Source organism: Pteropus medius, unplaced genomic scaffold, assembly GCF_902729225.1.
Source record: "Pteropus medius unplaced genomic scaffold, Ma_sr-lr_union100, whole genome shotgun sequence".
NCBI classification, from domain to species: Eukaryota; Metazoa; Chordata; class Mammalia; order Chiroptera; family Pteropodidae; genus Pteropus; species Pteropus medius.
The window spans coordinates 11,357,161-11,382,959 of NW_024340849.1; the positions used below are offsets into that span (position 1 = coordinate 11,357,161).

Consider the following 25,799-nt stretch of genomic DNA (forward strand, 5'->3'; position numbering starts at 1 on the left):
TTTCTCATAACACTTTTACACCATGCTTTGGGAGCCCTGTTCAGATTGTTGTCTCTTTCGTCTTCTCTTCAAGTCAGAGTCTCCTTCTAAGCCTCACTTCCACTGCGTCACACACCACACAAGCCCTCTGAAAGTCCCCGTTTCTTGGTTGTGACATTCGGTATGAGTTGTGCCAATGGAGGTTCTCTTCCCAGGCTACCCCTGGATGGAGTCCATTCTGTGTGGAGTTCTTGCATAAATGGGAAATGAGTAAAGGGATATAGAACGACTTCTCTAACACTTTTATACTCTAGCAGATGCACTACAAATAAGGGACATAGAAAACATCTCTTTTGCTCAAAATATTTCCCAGGAACAAGCCACCAATCAGAGATTGATTTATGTTGACAACTTCATTTAATAATTGCAAATACACCTTAGGAGGGTTAATCCTATTAGTCATTTACATTTTAGGTCAATATTTAGGTCAATATAAGTTTAGCTTAAAATGTTTTGTTTGAGAAGAGAAGACAAGGTCAATAGAAATGGCTAGACAGGTCTGCATGAACTTTACCACAGTGGGATTCGGGGTGGCTAATGACACTGGCACACAAGAGACATTCAATATATATTTCTGAATGAGTGAATGATTCAGAAATAAAAACAGAAATATCTAGGGGACGAATGGTCTTATTTGTAAATTCATCTCAAGTTGGAACTAGGGGCAAAAATTAGAGAAGTTGCCAGTTAGACAGACCGTGTTCATGGTTGAAAATACTCACTAGAATAAAGACATCAATTCTTTCCAAATTAATCGATAAATTCAATAAAATAACTTCAAATTTCATCAGGGCTTTGCATGCAACATGAAAAGTCAATGTTTCCTTTGGAAGAGCAAAGGACCAAGAAATCAAACTTTTTTTTTTTTTAATGAAAAAGATAGAGGATGTACTTTCTCTAAGAAATATCATTATAAAGTCTAATGATTAAGACACTGTAATGATGTTGACACAGTAAAGACAAAAGATAGTTAAAACATGTTAGAAGAGAAATATAGAAACCCAAAATACCATTACAAATCAGTGTGAAAGAATGAACAATTCAATAAATGTGTTGGGGTCACTTAGTTACCCAAATAAAAATAAGATAATTTAGATCCCTAAATTCACACCACACACAAAAGTCTATTTTAAGAAAATTCAAACTTAATGTGAAAAACAGAATCTTTTACATTTCAGAAAAAAATATGGGAGAATAACATTTTTGTTTTGCGATAAGGAGGTAAATGTTACGTAAGATACAAAAATTATAAACCATAAAGGGGAAAAAATACAGTTTAACTACAACAATACCTGTAATCTCTGGATGAAAAAAAGAAAAACACTATTAAAAAGTGAAAATAACTGGCCTTGCAGATGCTGCTGCCCCAGAGCCACCGGCGCCCGGCCATGGTCAACCCAACTGTGTTCTTTAACACCGCCATTGACCACAAGCCCTCCAGCCATGTCTCCTTTGAGCTGTCTACAGACAAAGTTCCGAAGACGGCAGAAGACTTTTGTGCTCTGAGCGATAAGGAGATAAGATTTGGTTATAAGGGTTCCTGCTTTCACAGAATTATTCTGGGATTTATATGCCAGGGCGGTGACTTCATATGCCCTAAGGGCCCAGATGGCAAGTCCATCTATGGGGAGAAATTTGATGATGAGAATTTCGTACTGAAGCATATGGGTCTGCATCTTGTCCGTGGCAAATGATAGACCCAACACAAACAGTTCCCAGTTTTTTGTCTGCACTGCCAAGACCGGGTGGTTGGGTGGCAAGCATTGGTCCTCCCCAAGGTGAAAGGGGGAGTGATTATTCTGGAGATCACAGGGCGCCTTGGGTCCTGAAATGGCAAGACCAGCAAGAAGTTCACCGTTGCTGGCTGTGGATAAAACCCTGAGCAAGTTTTATCCTTAAAAAAAAAAAAAAGTGAAAATAATGAAAACCACAAAACTGTACACCTTTTAAGGGTTAGTTGCATGGTGTGTGAATTACACTTCAATAAAGCTGATATTAAAAAAGTAAAAGGACTCAAAACGATGACCCAATAAAACTGGCAAAAATTTTAAAGATGGACAATGTAAGAGTGCGCAAAGATGGGGCGTACACTGTCGGAATAAACTGGCGAGAGTTTATCCAAGAAACCTGAAAATGTTTGTTTGACGATGTTTACCCTGTCACCCAGAAAGTTTGCTTCCATGTACATATGCTATAGAAACCTAAACACATGTGACCTAAAAAAAATATAGAACATGTTCACAGCAGCATTATTTTACTATCAAAATTTTTCAAAATCATCTAAATAATCATAAATAAGAAAATGTTTAAATTCTGGAATATTCTTAAATGAAATGCTTTACAGCAGTCAAGACAAGTAAACAAAGCTACATGAATCATCATAGCAATAATTACTTCTGGGCAGTGCTGGAGCAGAAACGAATCTGAAGCCAAGGACACAAACAAAGCTTCGACACCATCTGTGAAAGGTTTGATTTTGTGCGTCCACAATCTGAAACAAACATAACAAAATGTTATTTGTAAGACCTAGGTAGCAGTACCTGAGCGTTTATTATCTCATTTTCAGGTTTTGGACATTCCGAATGATTTCCTGTGAAATCAAATGCCTTTGGTGTTTAATAAACATGCATGGTTCTGAAATTACAGTAAATAAAACTTTTGATATGAAAGCATAGATTCTAGCCACACCTTCAAAAATGTTAAAATCGAAGGAATGGTAGCCTGTTTCAGATGCCTAAGTTCTAGAAATTTGCTACACAACTTTGTGGCTATAGTTAATGATACTGTATTGTCTATTTAAAATTTTATCAAGAGCATAGATTTTATATTAAGTATTCTTACTAGATAATAAGAATAGTCGCAAAAGTTACAGAATGCCCTAGAAACAAATCCCATTAAAAGAAAAGATAGTTTTCTACATTTTTACTAAAACACACATGTGAGAGTGACATGCAGAATCCTTATAATTTAATTCAGTCTATTCTCCCTTTTATATGGAACTCATGAGTTATATACTGATGAAATATTACAGATAGGTCATTCCATTTATTCTCTAGACCAAACCATGATCCCTCTATGACTCGCCTAATATATCATAGTAAGGTAATAGTCCCAATTATGAGCCAATTTTTTTTACTAGCCCCTCAATTTATTTTTTTTAGATAAGACCCGGCTATCAGTGTCGTAAAAACCCCTTAAACAGGAAATCGGTGGGTTTGCTCCTTTCTCATTACAGTGTTTGGGTGACTTACTCTGTGGTATCTTTCATCTGTGAAAAGATGTGAGCAAATGAGAAAATGTACAAAGAGGGACGTTGGGATTAAAGAGAGAGGTGAGGCTGACGAGGCGGTGAGTGAGAAATGCCTGGCTTCGCTCCACCCTCATGAGGAGCATCCAGCAAGGGGAACATATGCTGACGTCCCTGGAACACAATCTAGGTCTGCCTTTATGGGTTGGAACTTGGCCAAATTTTACATCGAAAACGTAAATAAAAGAAAATACAGAAGTCTATACTTGGATGCAAAAATTCCAGCACCGCGTGTACAGGATAAGGACTAAATGAATTAACAACCTTATGTTAAATTTTGAAAATTTGTTTCATTGGCCAGATACTCATTGTCAGCCAACAGTGAATCGTGGCAGAAAAAATTAAAATGCTATTGCAGTTTTCAACAGAGTCTAGGAGGAAGAAGTGATGTATAATATCTAGGCCCCCGGTACACAGCGCCAGTATCTGGGGTATTACATCTAATTCTGGACCCCATGTTTCCAGAGTTGCTCGAACACATTTAAAAAACAGTCAAAAGGAGTCTACGCCATGCCACCCTGAACAAGCCCGATCCTGTCTGATCTCGGAAGCTAAGCAGGGGCGGGCCTGGTTAGTACTTGGATGGGAGACCACCTAGGAAGACCAGGTGCTATAGGCGTAAAAAATTAAAAAAAATAAGGGATTGTAAGCTGACGAGGTTCTTGCAATCTGTGAGGTCAACCAAGGGTTGCCTTGCCTTTAAAAAAAAAAAAAGAAAGAACAGTAAAAAAGGTGATGAGACCAATAATCTTTAATGAGGAAGAGTGGAAGAAACACGAAGAGAGATGAGGTCCCATGGCGGTAAGCAAGGAGTGACATCAAAGAGCAGTCTTAATTCCGTGGACACAAAAACACCTGTGGTCACATTACAGGGGCCTGTTTGAGACATGGCAGGCCCAGAGGAAAAAGGATTTCTTATCCTGCTATCATAGAAAATGACTGGCTAGTCTTCCTAAAATGTAAAATTTTTTCGAAGATTCACCCATTTGATACAGATCCAGTGCCTAAGAATAAATAAAAATATAACTTACTTTAAAAGAGTAAATTATACTAAGGGACAACATGATAGAATTTTGGGGCGGGGGGGATGGGTTTGTTCTTTATAAAATTCATCGTTGGTAAATTATAAAATAAACTACTAGTCAAAAAAACTTTAAAAATCAAACGAAGCTAATTTTGTCCAAAGAGACCATCCAAGTTTATCCCATTCTGTACACTGGTTCCAGAAGCAATGAGAACTGAGGCATGGAAGCTTCTCGATGCTCTGTGGGTGGTCTGGAAGGGACCGAGAAAGAAAAGGCCCATTTAGATCTCTCCAGGTTCACTCCCAAAGTGGGTGCTGATTCTCACACTTACCCGCAACCCTGAGACCAGAAATGGGGGGCTGGAGAAGAGAGGCCGCTTCTCCTCCCCTCCACGGCGAAGGACCAAATGGGAACACGAGCAGGGCCCGGAATACGCCAGGACGAGCCTCGCTGTCCTCTCGCTTCTAAATTGTCTAACCTATCTAAACTGAAAGATAAAAGAAGCACACATTCAGCCTTTCTCTTTCTCCTCTTTCTCCTCATTTAACCATAAAAGTTAGTTAAGAATGAGTTACCAGGATCTTAGCCCGACCTGGAACTCTAAACATAAGATTGTTTATTTGCCTAGAAAAAAATAAATCTATTCATGCATTCATATAAGCTTAGATCTACATTTTCCATATGAAATCATTCTCATTTGATATCTTTGTCTTACACTGCATTTCGTCAAAGAAGAATAATAAAAATAAATTTATAAGTTTTCTAACTACTTGGTGTAGTTTAAAGACACTGAGAGCGTTCAATTATTAAGCCCACAGAAGGGATGTTTCATATGGGACATATGAATTCCAAATTGTAGACCTGACCAGAGCAACTCAGAATCCTAACACCATTGCTATTTGACGCATGAGTAGAAGCAGCTGCCTGCAGTTGAAGAGGCTTTTGTAAAAAAGAGCCTCATGCTTTATTGTGTCACCAAGACGAGAGATGCTGCTGAGCCTCCCACCCCAGATAGTCTGGCCCTCTGCCAGCTGTCAAGGAGCCTAGAACTCTCTCCTCCCGAAGAAGGTATCTGGAAGGCTCTTGCTTGTCTTGGCTCTACCACGCTCCCTGGACGCTGCAAGATAGAACTGTCTAGATATATGAAATCGGATACCTTCTTCTAAAAGATTAACGAGCAAAGCCCTTCGGGCTTTATAAACACTTCACCTCTGTCACCAGCAGAAACCCAAGCCTCGCGGTCAGCTATCATCACTTAAACTAGGCACATGCACTAATGTGACCCAATCTGCCTTCCACTCCGCCCTCCCACCGTCGTAGGGTGTGTTCTGTGGAACTCACAGTGTATCAACAGAAACTGCCTTTATTCCCCAACTCCTCCCTAAGCCTTCTCTTTTCTTCCATGCCCTATCTGAAATCTTATTATTCCATTAAAACATCTCTTCCCCCATTGCCCTCTGGATTGGCAGCTGTCTTTTCTCACATACCCCATGTCACTTAGGGTCTGGAAATGGGGTACAGTCCTTCTATCTTCCCATTGCAGAGATAAGACTCTCAATTTTCCTCTCCACACCTGTTCCTCCCCAGGTTTCCTTGGCCCTAGAAATAACAGAAATATCAACCAGATTTTTCAAGTCAAAACTCTAGCACTTATCCTTGACATCCTTCTTCAATCATTGCAGCATTCAGTACATCAGAAAAACCTACCAATTCTATCTCAAAAACATATCCCAACTCTGTCCTGTTCTCTCCAACTGTACCATCATAATTATAATCCAAGCCACTTCAATTTTCTCCTAACTTCCTTCCCTCACACTCACCCTCGATGGTCCATCTCCCCACAGTAATAATTTACCTTTTAAATGGCTGTGATATTACTTTTCGCGGCTCCTTAAAATTTATCAAGAGTTTTATTCCTTGCCTCACTTTGCAAATCCCTGCATGACCTGGGCCTGACTAACCCTCTGTCCAAATCCTGTACCACTTCCAGCCTTGTCCACTGTACGGGGTTGAATTATGTCCACCACCCCACCCCCCCAAAAAAAATATGTTGAATCTCTATCTGTCCCTCCTATACCTGTAAGTGTGAATTTATTTTAAAATAGGATATTTGCAGATGTAACCAAGTTAAGATGCTATCATGACAGTATGCCAAGGACTGATCTCCTTATAAAAAAAAAAAAAAGGAAGAAGCCACATGAAGACAGGGAGAACACCACGTGAACATGAAGGCAGAGACTGCAGGTCTAAATCCACTAGCCAAGGAACACCAAGGATTTCCAGTGACCACCAGAAGCTAGAAAGAGGCAAGGAAGGACCTTTCCCCAGAGCCATCAGAGGGAGCACGGCCCTGCTGATGGCTCGGTTTTAGACCTCCGGCCTCCAGAACTGTGAGGCAATAAATTCTTGTTGTTTCAGGCTCCCCAGTTTGCAGTAATTTGTTACAGAAGCCCTAGGAAACTGATACACCCAATATGTTCAAGTCACACTGACTTGTTTGGGTTTTGTAAACACACCAAGCTCACTCCTGGTCTAGGGGCTCTGTTCTAAATTTTCTCTTCGCCCAGAATGTTCTTCTGCCTAACTTTCTATCTTCATGACAGCTGCTAATCATCATTCAGCTCTCAGCTTAAATATCACCTCCTCTGTTTACCAAGCCCTCAACCTACAAGAGGTTTTTATTACATCACTTTCTCCGACATCAACCTGTTTGAGTTCCCTGCCTAACTTGCAGCTGTTTGATTTTTTACATGGTTGTAATGTCATGTGGGTCTCCCCACAATAAGTAGCTCTATGAAAACAGTGACCTTACCTGTCTTATTCATTGCTACATCCCAAGTGCCTACACAGTGCTTTGTATCTAGTAGGTAGGGTGACCGACCAGTCCCTGTTTGCCCAGGACTGTCCTGGCTCTAAACCTCAAGACTCGAGGATGCCCCTCCATGCTGGAAAAACTAGGATGATTGATTGCCCAATTAGAAGACACTGTCAATCCAATTAATTACCAATGCATACTGGAAACTGAATGAATGAATGAGCCTTTTAAAAAAATTGAGTTCTTACTCTCTGTAATCTAACATGATGTAGTTGAACATTTCAGTCACAAGATGGCACTAGACTACTAGATTTATTAACATACCAACTTCAGGTCAATTCGATGTGCAAAAACTTCATTCTAAAGTATTAAAGCATCCAGTTGTTTTTCATAGTACTATTAGTCTCCTTTAAGATTGAAGTATAGAACTATATACCTTTGAAGAAGTTTTAATTCCTATGTATCTTTTTGATATCATTAAACTCTTCCATGTAGAAAAAATCAGATGAATTTATAACTAATATGACCAATTTGCATTTTAAATTTTATTTCTAAAGCTTTTGTCGCACTAACATGAAAAATCTGTTTGCACAGAAAAATCGCGACTACAATAAATCCAAGGATTTAAAATATAGCAAAAACTTATACATTCCCCACAGTGACCACCTAAAGATATTAATCACTGCAGAAAAAATCATTTTGTCAGAAAAAAACTCAGAAATGTTCCAAGAGCAAGCTTTCCTTGAGTTTACAGGTCATCGATAAGAGACAACCTTAACACAGTTTCATTTTCTAGCAGAAACTTTAGCAGTAAAGTCACCAACCGCCAAAAGAGTTCACCTCAAGGCTTCTCTTCTGTAGTAGAGATTTAACTGCTCTGACTTTTTTCAGAAATTAAAATTTGCTCCAGGGAACACTTTCTAAAACAGAGGTCATAATTTAAGGAAATTTCATCCTTTCTTATCCCCAGAGATCAGGGTAGTTCAATCTGATCTTGGCAAGACACAATACTATATTTGTAAACGTGAACACGCATCCAGGCAATATTTATATGAGATTTATAAAGAATGTATGTGTGTAGCTATAGTAAGAGATGAGCTGATGGGATACCGTGCCCAAATCGTCATGGCAGTGGCCTCTGGGGAGAAATTAAGGGAAATAGGACCAGACAGGGACTCAAAGGGACTTCAACTTAATCAGTATTGCTTATTTTACAAAAGAAATGACAAAAGTTTGATAATTTCCTTGTGTGCTGATGTCTGTTATATTACGTCTTATTGTCTTCTTTCTTTTCAACTTTTCCAATTAAAAGAAGAAGAAAAAAAATAGATGTGCTGTTCCTAAGGTTCGTTTGACTTTTCTGCAACAAGTCTGTCAAATCAAAGAAAGAAATAGAATATGTTCAAGATGAAACAGCCTTTAGCCTATTAGTCTGAAACTTTCATGAAGGCATAAAAAGCTGGGATGGGTTATTCTGATTAGATGTTTTAGTGAGCCAGTGGATAGGAGGGTTTCTTTCTTTTTATACTTGTTATTAGAAAAGAGTGTCTTGTCAAATGCAGTTCTGATGAGAGCATTTTACAGATAATGGCCCCAAACTCTAAAGAGATGGAGTTTCTCTGAAAAATCTGGAGCTTTTTCTCTGCTTCCAGTATTTTTCAAGAGACTTTCAATAGCTTTGAAGTAGCTACTTTGAGGGTGAAAAAAAATTAAATGTATCTTTATATAGTGAGTTTTCTTCCTAATATTCTTCAATATGTTTACCTCATTCGGTTTGGATCAATTCAGTCTCCATGAAAATTTGCTGTCTTATCAGCGAGGCACAAATCCAATCCACAATCTTAATTTCCATTCAGGAAGCTAAAGCATACACAGAGGTAAATAAAATACAGAAACATTACATTTATCCAACATCTGATGAAAGGTAAACAGGGATGAATAGATGAAGCTTCCATATATTTAAAATTTATTACAGATATACCATAACTTCGTGTTTTGAACGCTTCAAATAAAACGTTTTCTAAAATTCATTTTATACTGTACTCTTTTTTTATAGTACAAAATCCACTTTAACCTTTTCTTTTCTTAGCATTCTAAAATGCTAGTTGTTTTCCTGAGTGATTTTCAGGCTGCCCTAAATGCAGTTTTCTTGCTTGCTTGGGATCTTATCTGAACAGAGGCAAAAGTACCGATTTGTTGTTCATTTAAGGGATGCATTTTTGTATACTTGTTTGTTTTTCCGACGTGTTTTTGAATAGTCGGTGACTAAGAGACATGAAGAAGATGCATAACAATTAAGATAGGGACATACATAGACAGGTCAGGGTGCAGAAAATAAAGAATCTATGGAATTCTCTACCAATACCTGCAATTAATTAAATCCTCTCTCTTTCGGGGTCAAAAAAGATACCCTTCAAAACTATCATTTTCTAAAATATGTGGTAAAGAGTCATGTAGTACATAGGTCTTGCTTTTTATTTCAGAGAGGCAGTGCGTACAGTGGTTAGGAGCACAGACTCAGCCAGTCCGACTAAGTTCTGTAGAATTTGGGGCAATTTACTTGAATTCCCATGCCTCTACTTCCTCATCTATGAAACAGATAATAACAGTACCAACCTCCTACAGTTTTCAAGAAGAAAAGCATGAGTCAAGGCAAAGCACTTAAAACTGTGTCTGACACATAGAAAGTACAATTATTATGTAAGCTACATTGTAGTCAAAAACATTAAGGCAACATTTTTTTTTTTTTTTTGGTTCATATTCCTTCATGGAATATATGTCATTTTCTGCATGATTCTGAGACTATGTCTCTGGGTGTGTAACTCTGCTCAGGGCTAGCTCGGCAACTCGCAACCCACACAACCCTTTTCCCTGCCTCAGACTTGTAAAGGGAATGCATCTATAAATCTCCATCTATAGAAAGAAGAGAAAAAGAGTTTCTCCCTTCTATACAAAACTCCGCTTCCTTCAGTCCCATTTACTCTCAGGAAGTAAATCATCAGGTCCAGAGTTCCTTTCCTCCCTCCAGGATCTCTCTCTTCCTTAGCAAACGGCAGCAAGATTCTTGCTGCACAACCTCCTACCTCTGACAGGCAAGTCATTCAAGCTTCCTTTGTCTTGCTTTTAAATTTTTTTCAAATGAGGACATGATAGTGGCCAGATACAGGGACTAGGCAAGATCAAAAGATGTTCGTAAAAGCATGTTATCATCTAGGGGGCGTTTTGTAGTCACAGCATGAAATAACTCCCTTGAGGACCAGTCACAAAGTAGCTGAGTTTATTTTCCCAGTGGAAAAACTGAGCACCGGGCACATTAAGTTACCCCATAAAAGTTCCAAAGTTTGAAAGGTTAAATAAAGGTACACACATGAATGAAATAATCAGTTAGTCACAGAAAAAGTCACCAAGAAGTAAAATAAGAAACATGCATCTTCTCCAGAGGGCTCACATTACATGCAGGAGTGACAATTAAGAGGTATATAATTACCATACAGAATCGTAGGTATTTTAATTAAGGACAATGTAGAAAGTGCTGAGGCACCATCCATTGTCTCAAAGGGCCTTGAAGAAGACTTCAAAGAGAGGGCTCGTAGGGGCTAACCATGTGGAGAGTAGAGACCCAAAGGAGAGTCCATCCACACAGGACATCTGTGGAAATAAATAAGGGATGAGACTACTACCATGAGACTCAAACAGAAGGATAAAGCGAAGACTTCGTTCTGCAGGTGAGTGTCTGGGGAACCTTCACAGGATTGAATACGGGGAACCATGATGAGTATTGTATGAGAAGACAACCCCAGACATGGTGTAGATGATGTACTGGTGTGAGAAAATCAAGGAGGCAGGGGAAGGTATCAATACAGAAGCTGTTCCCAAGTGTCCATCAACTGGTGAAGGGATAAGCAAGTGACAAGTGTGGTTCATCCATACAATGGAATATCACTGGGCCATGAAAAGGAATGGAGTACTGAAACATGCTACATACCAAGAAACACAACAGGATGAATCTCAAAAACATTATGCAAAGTGGAAGAAGTCTCTCAAAAAGACTGTACATTATGCCATTACACGGACATAGAATGCTCGGAAAAGGCAAACCTATAGAGACAGACGGAGAGTAGATTATTGGTTGCCAGAGGAGAGAAATGACTGCTCATGGTGTCAGGTTTCTTTGGGGGGAATGAAAATGTCCTGAAAGTAGATAGTGGTGATGGTGCACGACTCTGAAAATATACTAAAATCCACTGGATTGTACAACTTTAAAATGGTACAATTTAAAGAGTCTGTTGGTACAATAAAAAAGAATCTGTTGCTATTGTCTGGTGGAGAAATAAAGAGGGGAACAGAACTAGATCCAGAAGAATAAAGGAGGAAGTGTGGGTTCCAGAATATTTAGAAGATGCATTGACTGCCGTATCTTCTAACGAAAGAAAATAGAGCTGCTCTCGAGCCTGCCACCCAGAGGCAATGGCTGCAAGGGGCGGAGATGGAGAACAGACAAAGAGAAAAGACTCTTGCAGACGGAGAGCAGGGCAGGCAGCAGAATCTCACACGAGGTTCTACGAAGTCACTGTGACATATGGAGATCGGTGTTATTAGCAGTCAAAAATAAACGATTTTTCGTAGACCTTTTATTAAGCCCATATTTAGCAGAAATACGTTTTTTTTTTATTTTCACCTCTTTTTAGTTTTATTTCAAAAGGTATTTGACGGCATTTATAAAAATGCATAATATACAAATGCCGTAGGATCAAAATAGAGAATGTGATTAAGGCAAAGAGATATTAATAATAAAAAATGATCAACTGAAACTGGGAGAAAAGTACTACCATGTATATCAAAAGATCTCTTGTACTTTGGGGGGCTGAGTGGAAAACGTGAAAGGATTAAGAAATATAAATGAGTAGTTACAAAATAGTCACGGGGACGTAAAGTACAGCGTAGGGAATACAGTCAATAATATCGCAATAACTGCATCGTGTCAGGTACTGGACTTATGGGGGTGTCACCTCTTAAGTTATATAAATGTCTAACCACTATGCTGTACACCTGAAACTGATGTATGCTGAATGTCAAATGTAATTGAAAATTTTTAAAAATTTTTGTAAAGATCTCTTGTATTTTCTGAAAGCTGGTACAAATTGAGCTCTGAGGCGTTTTCTTTTTCTAATTATTTTTAACAGCAGGAACATGAAGTACAATTATTAGAGAAGTTGATCCGTTGGTTATGAGCGTCACTGGTGAATGACAGGTTTGGATTCATTGCCTTCCTGTCAACTGAGGTTTTGCTATATCAGGCTTTCCTGTTTTGCAGATGAAACCGCCTCTGCTGTTAGTGTCCAGGTGTGTGTGCTTTGTAGTGAGCGGGGCCTGGAGCAGCAGGTTGGGAAAAGCTCTGCTGCTGGGACCACTGCAAGATCTCACCTGGGTCCAGCCACTCTCCTCCTGGAGTTAGTTTCCAGCAGCGGCATTCAGCTACCCCACATTTGATGTTGGGCTCCAGTGTGTCTTCTTAGCAAAACTTGGCCTCTGCATATGTCGGTGAATCAATACATGTTCCTTCACTACCAGAGTCTGAACTTGAACTCCAATAGGATCTAAGATGACATCTAACGTGACATCCTTTCTCATCGCTCTCATACCCATTGCTCTAAAATACAGCAGCAGCTAAACTGACAGCGGCCGTAGAAGACAATGAAGCCAACTGGTAACTAAAAATAAATTTAAAACACGTTGGACAGTAATACCAAATATGGAAAAACTAGCAAAGCACACCTGGGGACTCATCTTCATGCTCAAACACAAATAACTGCTGAGATTTCTTACATCCTGACAGAAAACTAAGAATTATTACCCACGTGAGGTTTTTTCTTTCTTTCTTTCTTTCTTTCTTTCTTTCTTTCTTTGAGATTCTATTTTGATTGCTGTCTAGCAGGTCCAAGAAGCTTTCTTTTAATCAGGTGACACCATCATCTAAACGCGGGCAAGGTCTTTAGGGTACGATGTTCACCTATCATGGGACAGCCGGAGGAAGTAGAAGAGAAGTGGGAGGAAGCGAGAAGAGAAGCCAAATGGGGTGGAATGAAGAAAAAACGTCCTTCCCACTGAATGTGGTTGGCAAGTTCACAAACACCTCAAAATAGCAAACTATTTATCACTCTCTAGAAAAGCCGGGCTACCTGACCTCCCAGCTCACCCTTCTTCGACTTATTGGCTATGTTTTAGTATTTACAAGAGTTTTTTTTTTTTGAAAGCCATGCATATAAAACAGTTTACAAGAAAACCCCAGCAACTTGGTTTGGAAGCGCATGGGCTTCTGGCCTTGGGGACTCAGGTTCCAGATCCTACTGTGCAACTAACTAGCTCAACGCTACGGAAGAGAACTGGCACAGCTTCTGGCCTCAGTGTCCCGGTTTTCTTAAGAGGAGGTGTTTGACCAGATGGTTTCTAGCCACCTGTTTATATCAAACTTCCTCTGACAACCTGATGCAGCGTGGTGACTCAGAACGAGGTCGCTGGCATTTGGTAACGCTGGCCTTGAATGATGGTTTTCCTATTTATTTTGTGCTAAGCCTCAGTTTCCTCATTTACGAGATGAGTATAATGCGAGTGAATCTATCATCTACTTCATAGAATAGTGACAAACATGAAATAAGGATGTGTATAAAATGTACTCAGGCACTGGCATATGCCACGCCTTCAAAAAAAAAAAATTCCTTACTCTTATTGATGTTAGTGAGAGTCTACTAAAAAAATAGACAGAATCGAATACAAAAAGCACAAATCACTGTGAATTTAATGAGACTAAAGTGAATGTCTTAGCTAACATTTTTTTTCTCATTTCAAAAACAGCATTGCTCATTGTAAAAATTTTAGAAAATATTTTTTAAGCATTAGTTCTTCTGAGGAAAGTTATCTAGAAAATAAAACAGTATTTTTTTTAATAAAACAATGATTTTTGAGATAAAATAAGCAAGTGACTTTAAATTTTAGTATTAGCGAATCCAAGTTTTTCGAACTTTAAACATCATACATTAAGACACAGAATGCAAAATTACAAAAGGTTACCTACAATTACTGTAATTCATGTTCTCTCTTTTGGGGGTTTGGGCATTTTAAGGATAATTTCCTTCCAAGGAGGAAAATTATGGAAACCATTATTAAAATGTTTCTTCTCGACCTGCCTATGATGGCCCCATTTCCAGTGGATCAGTAAGCAGCAGCTGTTTTGGTACCCAGTGGCATCTTTCTCTGTACCTTACCCTACAATTTCGGTGTGGTTTATAGGTGATGCTACTGAATCAGCTCAAGAAGTGTTTATGGAGAACGATTTTGTGCTAGGGATCATGGGAGATCTTGAAGAGGAGGACAGAAGACATGACTGAATCTCCAATCCTTAGCACCCTTGTACTTACAGTATGGCTGTTGCAGGAAGTGTTTGTGATACTCAAAGCCTGCTAAAAAGATTATTCAGCTATAAAAATTTTGATACATGCTACAATGTGGATGTAAAACATTACAACGTTATGAAAATATCGAAACTTGAAAACATTACGGCAGTCACAGAAGGACAAATACTGTGTGATTTCATTTACATGAGGTACTTAGAATAGACAAATTCATAGAAAAAGAAAGTAAAATAGGGGTTACCATGGGTTGAGGGGAAGGTGGAAGGGGAGTTATTGTCTAAATGATACAGAGTTTATGTTGGGGGTGATGAAAATTTTTGGAAGTACATGGTGGTGATGGTTACACAACATCATGCATAGATATCATGTCACTGAATTGTACACCTACAAATGGTTAAAATGATAAATATTATGTTATTTTACCATGGTTGAAAAAAACAAAGTAATAAGAGCAACAGGGGAGGGGAAACTGTTAAATTCAGTTTATACATGCATTATATCATTTTCTGTACTGAATAGATCAATGTTTCATCCTGTCAGCTTCTTTCCTCAAATCTTCAACACCTCTTCCCCATCCCCACTTCCTGCTGACGATCTTGCTTCCTACTCCCCAGAGAAGACTGGCTCAGACAGAACCTCCTGGGCCCCCCTGACCACAGCCACCCACTCGCCAGTGTCTAGACCCACACATTCTGCTTTCCTGCCCATTGTCACAGAGGTGCTATCTAAATCCAATTCCTTGTTTATCACTAGGTCCCATTGCCTGTTGTTTATTCAGAGCTTTCTCTGCATTGATTCTTTATTGCCTGTCTTCTCTGCTAGAACGTATTCTCCATAAAGGCAGGGATTTTGTCTAGATAGTTCTCTGTTGTATCGCAAGCTAGAGATCACTTACTGGCATGTAGCAGACTCTTAACAGATAGTTATTAAATGAATGGATGTACTCCTTCTCTATAGATTTGAGATATTTCACTATTTAAAAAATTGAATGTTTGAATACAAAATAAGTTTAATGCACGAAATATTTAGAAAGAGAATTCTTTCCAGTTAACCCATAAACCATTTAAGTGTCCCAAAAGTGCCAATATTTCAACATCCAAGCCACATCTCTCAGAAGGCACACACAAAGTACTTTGTCATTCACATGTTTCCACCCTTCTTTTAGAAATAGGTCTCCCTGTTAGTGGCACATTGTCTCCGGACCTCTGGACACCAATGAACCTATGCAGGAGATCACATTTCAACCCTCAAGGAATATGAAAGTCGTTTTAGTGCAGGTGAACTCAGAGCCATCAGAATACAATGCGTGAAAAGCCGAATGTACTTTTTTTAGACAGCAGAAATGGACGAGGTAAATTCCCTATGACTAGTTATAATACTAAACACCTTCAATCTGAATGACGTATGTTGAAACCACTAAAGGAAATGTAGGCTTATGGTACAGAAGTAGTTATTCTTCGCTTGGCCTCTGTACTTCCTGTCATCAGGCAAAGCATAAAGATCATCATTAAAGCTTTCTTTTCTTCTGACCTAGTTAAGAACGCTATGAAATGATCAGTTGTAAAACATTTGGGAAACATGACAATACTGGCATTAACAGTGACAAAAATAGATGAACAAAGTATGTCGTGAGGGAGGTCTCATTCAGCAGGATTGCAGAAATACTTTATCTTAAAATTTTCCAATCTAATAAGTGACTTGATGAAAGATTGAGGCTTGGGACAGTCTTTTATGACATATTCTAAATTACTATTAAGAGGCCTTATAACTTGAATGTGAACTAACGAAAAGTAAGTTTTATTTTTTAAATACTACACGGTTCAGCTCTGCAGCTAATTATTCCATTGCACCTTACATCCAATAAACTTAGTATTGGGGGACGATTTTAAAGATGCTTTCCCTTTGGCACATGGTACTTTGATGTAAGGACAGCCTCACGTGCATTTTGGGGGTGAGGGTTAAGCTTTACAGTTAAAGCATAGAAATTTCTTCTAGAGAAAATTATGTTCCATGACCTAATTTAGGGGAAAACCAGACCCAGGGAGCAGAAGATCTCGTTAAGACTCGAGAATTCTAATCATTTCTCTGGGCTTGTCCTCAGTCTAAAGCACTAACGATGCTTTCGCGTCTCTGTAGCTCAGTTCCTACATGTAAAGAATTGAATCTTAAACTCACCACACAATCACCACCCGAAGTTTGACAGGTAATGGGTCCAGGGCCCGCTGTGGCAGCTCAGTCCGACATGCACATTCGGGAATGGCATGTCAAAAGCTGAAGTCTGTCACTGTCGGTGCCACCAAATGATTTGTGTTCATCAACATCCTTGTTCTTAGCACAAGAAAGAGCAACGTTTTGTCTATTTTTCTTTTGTTAGAACAAGTAAATATTTACAAAAGAGCTCTAAGTGCAGTGTTCATTACAGCATGAAGTAGCGATACAGAGTGAAAATCAATGATTGTAAAGGATATTAAGTCTTTCAGCAAATTTATTTTCAAACTACTTGAAAATTTAATCAAGTGCTCATTTTTAGAAACCCAACTCAAATCAATGAAGCATAATAAGCCTTTTAAAGGTTAGTTAGTTGTTAGCTACTATTAAAAAGGAAAAATATATCATGTTTTCATTAATAAAGATGAGCTTATATTAATAGACAGTTGATATCAGAGTATATAAACTAATAAATGATTATTAACTGTTGTATTGAAGACATACATCTGATTTGTCTTAATGTTTCATTATGAGGGCACTAAAAGCCATAGAACTGATTCATATATATACTTTGATTTTAATCTATAATGACATTTCCAAAAAGAATGCTTTTTTAAATATCACTCAAATACCCTTTTAAAATTGTTAAGATCTTTACTAATTTATGTCCTAACTTGGCAGAGATGTCTTATTTGGTTTTTTAGTTCGTTTGTTTGTTAGTTTATTTCTAGTAATTAACAGGGTCCAGGGGATATAGTTGACAAACATGAATATTTGCTGAGTGAAAATGCAAGCATGCATTGACATCAGCAAGTCACATTTAGAAATTGGTCCCTCTCTTTAGTACACAAGTTTCTGACCAGCACAAATAAGCACCGATATGCTTTGGAAAACTTGGCCCTTAATGTATTTCCTTTAAGATTGATTAGTAGTTGATCTTATTACTTTTACTAAAAATCATCAGTGAATTTGGGTTTTCTTACCTTTTCCCATAGGGGCCATGTTGGGAGAGATGCCTTCCTGTCTACACAGGTTTATTCCTGAATGTCTTCGACCTGCAGCAATTGCACGAAGATCGTCAGTGATTGAGGGGGAGATGCTCCCGGTCTTCTGCTAACAGGAACTACCCTCCCGCTACCAGGGTGAAGACTGAGTCCCTGAAAACTGGAGAAACACGAGCAGCTTCCTACTGTGCAAAAACATGCAGTCCCTGAAGTCAGAGAAAACCAATGTAAATTCTAACGTTCATCGCCATTGCTCATAATAATCGTGACGCAGAGTAATCATTAGCAAACCCCACAACTCATGCTGCACCAGTTGGGATTAACACTACTTGCTTAACGCTTCTCCAAATCTCTTTAGAAGTCAGCGCCTTCATGGTTCACCACGTCTCGCTAATCAGGGAATAATCTAGAGATGACTGTTCTAGAAACAATTTGATGAAAAGAATCGATGATACGGGAAGTTTAAGCTTAGAAAAATGTCAGGTTTTTATGCACTCCTCTTTGAAAAAAAACAAAAACAAAATAGAGTTTCTGATTAAAACGTATGTCTGAACCTGGGTCAAGTTCACCAAACTCACAGCTAGCTAGGAGATTCAGAGGCAGATTTCGTAGTTACCTTAAATGTTCAAAAGGCCATGTGCTGCCTTGGTACCATTTCTGTTTCTGAGGTTCCATCTAAGTTTATTTTTAATGACTATTATCTCCCCTACAATTCTACAGATTGCATCTCGAATAATTCTAGAGTCCCCTGTCACCCACCTTTACCTAAAGAGCAAAATGCACTTTGGGGAATCCAGTAGGAGAGACATTTTGCTCTTCCCTTGAGATATCCATCTAATGTAGAACCTACAGCTGGATCCTCCCTTTATCTTTTAGGAAGACATAACTTAGTCATGGCCTTGAGGCGCGGAGACTCTTTGCCCCAGCTGTTTTTATTGGCTTTCTTGAAAGCTTTATGTGTGTTGAGACCTTGAACACTCCTGCCCAGTTACAACTTCAGTCTCAGTGAAGGAAAATCAAGCATGTTAAGATAGATCTGTTTATTAATTTAAAATTAACATCCTGGGGAGACTAACAGAATTTTTGATTATCTGATTTCTTTCCACATATGGTTTAATGCACTGCTAATGATTTCCATTTGAAAAAGCAAATTCATTTCAAAAGAGAGGTTTTTTTGACAGACAGGAGACTTAATGTTCTTGCAAATACACCAGTTCTTTAGAAGTCAGTGATTCAATCTGAGAATTGCCAGTCATGAGCTCTAAATATAATTAACCAAAACTTTATTTTACTTGACGATACAATATTTGTGGACCACTGGTCCACAAACAGAGGTTCACATAAACACATCTCAGTGAACTCTTTTACAAAAGTTAAGGAGTAAATGTGCACTGATAGTTTGGTGGGAATAACATCATTTTTTAAAAATATCTACCCAAGAACCGTCCACGTATTCACAGATGTTCTTCACGTTCACATCCCCTGACACAATGACCCTTCTTCCATTTTACAAAGAAGGTGCCTACCTTCTCTTCTGGTCGATTGCTCCAAGGACTAAAGATCTCAATTAAAATGATGAACTTTGAGGAAGCTTTATCTATTGATAAATTCATTTGCTATAAGCCTGCCTCACTGCATATATTTCAATTAACACCCAAGTGTGATGCTAGCACCGAGTATTCTGGCTGACGTCAGATGATCTGAATTCAGATATATGGTAGAGTTGAGGGGTGGGAGTGACTCTCTTTTTCATAACATAGTTACAAATAATGCATAACTCTACCTACCAACACTATGCTAGGTAACTCACTACTTATTCTAGATAGATAGATGATAGATAGATAGAAAGATAGATAGATAGATAGATAGATAGATAGATAGATAGATAGATATAGATAGATAGATGATAGATAGATGATGATAGATGATGAATGAATAGATAGATAGATAGATAGATGATAGATAGATGATAGATAGATAGATAGATAGATAGATAGATAGATAGATAGATAGATAGATAAAGAAAGATATCTTTTGGGCAAGACTCTTGTGAGCAAAAGCAAAGGATGCTTCAAACTGAAAACAACTTTCCTGATGTATTTAAATGCATTCTAATAAGAGACATACTTAAAAGAGTTATGAAATATGACTTCTGTTCATGAACTTGAAAAGACTTGATTTTTTAATAGTTAACATATACCTAATCTCTGTGCATTTTTAATAGTTAACATATACCTAATCTCTGTGCATTTTAACCAATGTCTTTAGGTGGTTTGGTACAACAATAATTAGATCATGATCCAAGTTTGAGGTTCTAGCAAGATTATTATGTTTCGAAATAACTGGGTAAACTGTTAACAGTTCAGAAGAGTCTGTTTTAGTTCTATATAATCAGGGGTCCCGTTTTATTTCTCTTCAAAAAGAAATGCCACCTTACATTTACATTGCAATTTACAATTTTTAAGGATTCTGGACCTACGTAATCTCATTCGGTGCTCATAACAATCCCACGTGGTGAGCAGGATCTTATGTTGTTGAGGAAATGGGGGCTCAGAGAGGAAAGCATAGAGTTTGGACCAAACTCGGTCTCCCAACTCATGGTCTGGTGTTCTTTCCATTCCATCAGATCGATTCTCAACAGTTAGATAATAACTTCCCAAGATGGCAAGTGTTTGGAGCCTGTGCCTTCATTCTTACATAAAGAACCATGGCCAAAAACCCTACCAAATTAATTGATTGTGGAAAATTTCAGGCCAATAGGCAATTGTTGATTTATTTTGTTCTTATTAAGACTTTGTATTTTTTTTAGGGCAGGTTTATTGTTTTAGAGCAGCAAAACTTAGGAGAAGATGCAGAGAACTCCCATATACGCCCTGACACCACACATGTATAAAGCAATAGTTTTAACCCATTATTGCAGTATAAATTGTTGTAAATAATTAGAGAATGTAACAATTAGGCTGTCATCTAATACTCCCCTTACATCGTTGTGCTCTTTAAGACTTAAACCAATACCACGGAGGTTCTAAAATTGGATTGTGGTGATGGTCACAGGGCTATGTGATTTCAATAAGACTCATTGAACTGAAAAGGGGTAAAATTTAGAGCATGTAAATTATACCTTAATAAAGCTATTAAAGCTACAGATCCATTGCTATGGACTAAATTATGCCCTCTGCCCTCCCCCCCACAAAAAAAATTTCATATCAGAATATTAACCCCCAGTATTTCAGAATGTGATAGTATTTGGAGATAGGGTCTTTCAAGAGGTAATTAAGTTAAAATGAAGTCATTAGGATGGGCCCTAACCCAATGTGACTGGTGTCTCTAAGAAGATGAGGTTTGGACATAGACACACACAGAAGAAGGAGCTTGTGAAGACACGGGGAGAAGACGGCCCCCTGCAAAGCAAGGAGAGAAGCCTCAGGAGAAATCCACCTACTTGATATCAGGCTTCTGGCCTCCAGAACTGTGAGAAAATTGATTTATGTTGTTTAAGCCACCAGCCTGTGGTACTTTGTTAAGGCAGCCATAACAAACTAATACACCCCTCCCCAAACCTATACACAAATCCTATGCGGACACAAGCTATACGAAAACCTGCCTTTATGAGTAGCTTTTTATTATTACTTCTCCTCCGGGCCACTATTTTACTCATCAAATTTTTTATGCTTGAATTTCAATTACTTCTATTTTGATGTTAATTGTTATAGACTTTAATAATGAACTACTAAACTTTAATATATAGCATAAAGAAGTTAGCTACATAGTTCAAGCTACAAAAAATAGAAACATACCATGCTCTGTAGTGAAGAACGATTCTTCCAACATGTCCACAGTGAACACTGAATACTGAGAGCCACTATCTTCACATTTGTCCCCTTATTAAACACTTAATATGTAGTGATAATCACAGTGGCAGCTGCCCAAAAATCTGGAAGTCAAGATGAAAGATTAAATTCTTGCCATTATTCCCATACAAACTGTGTGTAGCGTTTGTATAATTAGAAAGCAGAGAAATCACGAGGGTAAAACAAGCACTAAATATTTCTTAACAGTAAAAATTTCCCTTGTTTCAATTCCCTTCTGAATTTTGTACCACAGTGACATGTTGTGGTACAACGAGATCCTGAAATGACAGAAGAAAACATTGGGGTTAAGAATCGCTTTGAGTCAGATGAGGTGTGAGTTGAACATCGATGAAGTTAGACATTAGCAGGACATGGGACATTTTGTCCATGTGCAGAGGTGCACACTGCTGACAGGTTAGGTACAAAATGTGCATTGCTGGGTTCTACTTGTAACATTTTGCAGGGCCTTTTTTTTTTTTTAAGTCACGATTGCAAACTAAGGTCTAATCTGATATAAAGGGGGATAAGAAGTCTAAAAACCACCTTAAAATGACAAACGCCATCCCCCAGTTACAAGAAAATAATTAGTTTTCTGTAGAAGTTAAGGAAGAAAAATTATCTATCAGATCGAACTTGATGCTTTATAGAAAAGATGATGGCCAGTCCAATAAAATGCTAGGCGGTGTTCTATAACCCAGAGGTCTGTAGTCCTTGATATTTGTTTTACTTTTTCCTGATGCCTTTATTTTGACCACTCACTTCTATTGTCTTTCATAGAATCCACAGAATCGGTGACCTGGGAGGCCATCTGCCAGTCAAGACAATCACCACCCTATAGTAGTCACTCCCAGGACTTGGCTCTCTTTCCTCTCATTGTATCTGGATCGATAATATTTAATAACTACCCGTTGGAGCCACCATTAAAGAAAGTATATACGTGAGATTGCAAATATCTCAAATTCTAAAACCCTATGTAAATCTAATACATTTCTTGTGTTAGCTGACTGATAATGTTTAAATTTCATGTTTAATTTATTTCCATGAAAGCTATCTGTATTTCCAAGAACATGACAGAATAGGCTAGACTAGCATAGAATAGAAAAATTAAAACATTAAATCAGATGTGAGACTCAACTTCACTGTGCTTCCAGGGAAATATCACCAAAGGACAACTATCTATGCATTTATGATTATGGAGGAATGGCCAGACTTAGTCAATGGTCATTAGTTGCCATCTTGGCTGCAAATCAGTGTAGGTAAAGAGGCTTTGCCATTCTGCCTTATTTTCCTAGGTTGACGTCAAGGGGACTCGTGTCAAAGAGAATATTGGTTGGCACATACTTAAGAACATGGAATTCATTCCTAATATAAAATAAAATTGAGAATGCCAGAGGAAGAGCTTTGGATTGAAAGTAGGAAAAAGAGGTGGCACTAATTCAACTAGCAGACCTACATACTGATAGGAAAAATGGCATGTTAAGTCTTTCATTCCATTGCATCTCTCCAAAGGGGGCCATAATAATTCCTTTGTTATACTAACACTCAGAATAAAGTTCATAAAATAATACAGTACGGAAGAGAGGCTGATGAATGTACAAGGGAAGAACCATTCAGCAAAATGATGAATGAGATTTCTGTTTACCTTTCTATTGTGATGAATTGCCACTTGTTAGTCTAAGGAATCTCTATGCTTTGACTATAGCTATCAGCATGTTAAAATATTGTCTAAGCCTCATAAAAATCACAGTAAAAGGTTCATAGCCTTATAAAGCTTGGTAAATAAGCAATAGAATAGTTTGCAGTGTACTCATAGGACAGTGAAAGATAGCATTTGTAATTGTTAGCTGAAAGTAAATTAAATTTTACTTCCTATGTGTCTCTGTGTCTTTGTAAGGACTATTTATAATGACACCAATTATTATATTTAGGGCCCAAACTAATCCATAACCCCATCTTAACCTAACTAATTATATTTACGAAGGCTTTATTCCCAAATAAGGTCACACTCTGAGTTTCCAGGTGGACATGAATTTGCAGGGGATATTATTTAACTCACAACACTCGTCAATGATCAAAATATTTTTTAGCAATCAACTATGCTCTGGGAATCCACAGTTTTTAAACCTGTGCACTGTGTTTTGGCGCCAAATACAAGTACTCCAAATTATCCCCTTTAAACACAGGGTTTTTTTTCCTTGATCTTCAAATGACTGAAATTATACCTAAGCGTTGACAACGTCTCCTGCTGCAGGTACAGTGATGTGGGTTGCTGTTGTTGTTCTTTACTTCATTTTTTTTAAATCCTTTTTACTTTTTTTAACCAAAGATAGTTCCTTGTTTAAAATTTAAAAAGCTTCAGGCTGTTGGGGAAACGTATCACATCTGTCCGCACTTTGGGAACATGACTTTCTTCAGGGACGTGCTCTCATTCACGTCCCCTTTGTAGTGACAAAACTGATTTCATTTTCTCCCGTGTCCTCTATCACCCTGTCTTACATAAACTCATTATTCTTGTCGGCTTCAGTTGACAAACAAAGATGCTGTCGAAAACAGATGATAGTCATCATTATTTGAAGATAAAGAGCAAAGCCACGTGTTGAAATTACAGATTTGAGGAAGTCTGTACTCGCTGTTCTTATGTAGGGAGCATGGCAATCTCAGACATTTTTATTCGGAGAGCGAATTTACAATGGTGCTTCTATGAGGAGAAGAGATACTTGTATATTTGAGAAATTTTTTAAATGCCTTGTGTTTTAGACTTAGGCTCAAAGTGGGGGGGGAAAGATTTTTTTTTTATCTCCTAAGAAAAAGGAATTTGTAAATTTTTGAATTTTTGACATTGATGTTATGGACCTTTTAAGCTTCAATGCTCTTGGGCCCAAATATGCTCCTTAAAAAAACACACATACACATTTAGTTCCTAACTAGAAGAGAATATTCTAAGTCAGACCCAAACCTCTGATCCTCATCTCACTCACATTCATGCAAGGGGGGGAGACATGAATTGCAGATGTGAACAGGAAATCAGCTCTAATTTCTCACTGAGGACAGGCAATTCATGCAGAAAAGGAAGTAAAGCAAAGTGATGTCGGCACTGAATTTCCGTAGCCAACTATTGTGGCCTAAATGATGACAGATTCTATCTGTGGCCTAAATAATCACAAATTATCTGAAATCAACAGAGAAAAATAATTTTTGCATTTGATTTTAAAGACGTGTTTGGATACAGTGAGCAAGATCACAGCCCAGTGTATGTACCTAGAGGCTTCTTGAGCAATATTTCTGAGATTCCCCAACCCTCATACATGAACTATACAGACATTACCTAATAAGTAGCTTTCTTGCCTGCAGAAGCCAAGATAATTATATCAGTTGTTTCTACCTGGAAAGAATCCTATTTGAACAGGATCCCATCTGTAAAGGCTTCTTTGTAGAGAAAAGGAAATTTGACTACCTTTGGCTAAAATATAAAAGTATTTCTTAATTTTTAGAGTTTAAATCATTACTGGCGTTTCTAATTAGGCCCCTTAAAACCCTCATTTCTGTTTCAAGACACTAATAATATTATCTAATAACCTAACAGAAGGTATCATGCATCCAAGCTGTTCTTATTTTCCATTTGCCAATCATTCGCTTTAAATTATGTGGGTTATAACCGGGCAGTGTCACTGCAGGAGGCTGAAATAGGCTTGTTTCATTTCCATCAACCCCCAAGGCAGTTTAATTTTATATTTTGCTAAATCGAAACCACACCTGCTGCGTGACAGTATCCTTTACTTTTATATAGAATTCAATGCACATATGCAGGAAAGATATGGTAAACATAATTATCTGGAAAAGCCTATGTATTATAACATGTTTTCTCTGTTTACAAACCCACATCACTAAAAAAAATTTTAATATTTTTACAGACAAAATCTACTTGGTCATTATCTTGCACTACTTCTGATTCAAGTTATTCATCTTATAACGGCCAAGATAGCAGTTGTGTTTGAGACACAGCACCCAAAATGGATGGTATCTGGGGAAACAAAGAACAGGAAAGATTCCTTTCACCACACGCATGCACGCATGCGCGTGCACAGGTGTGCAAACGCACGCACGCACGCACACACACACTCCTACTGATTCTCTTGTCCAT

At 38.1% G+C, this 25,799-nt stretch overlaps 2 pseudogenes; both read left to right on the plus strand.

Moving 5' to 3' along the window:
- Positions 1–1,427: 1,427 nt before the first annotated feature.
- On the plus strand, positions 1,428–1,913 carry LOC120583155 (peptidyl-prolyl cis-trans isomerase A-like; annotated as a pseudogene).
- A 1,934-nt stretch (positions 1,914–3,847) lies between these two features.
- On the plus strand, positions 3,848–3,965 carry LOC120589933 (uncharacterized; annotated as a pseudogene).
- Positions 3,966–25,799: the final 21,834 nt, after the last annotated feature.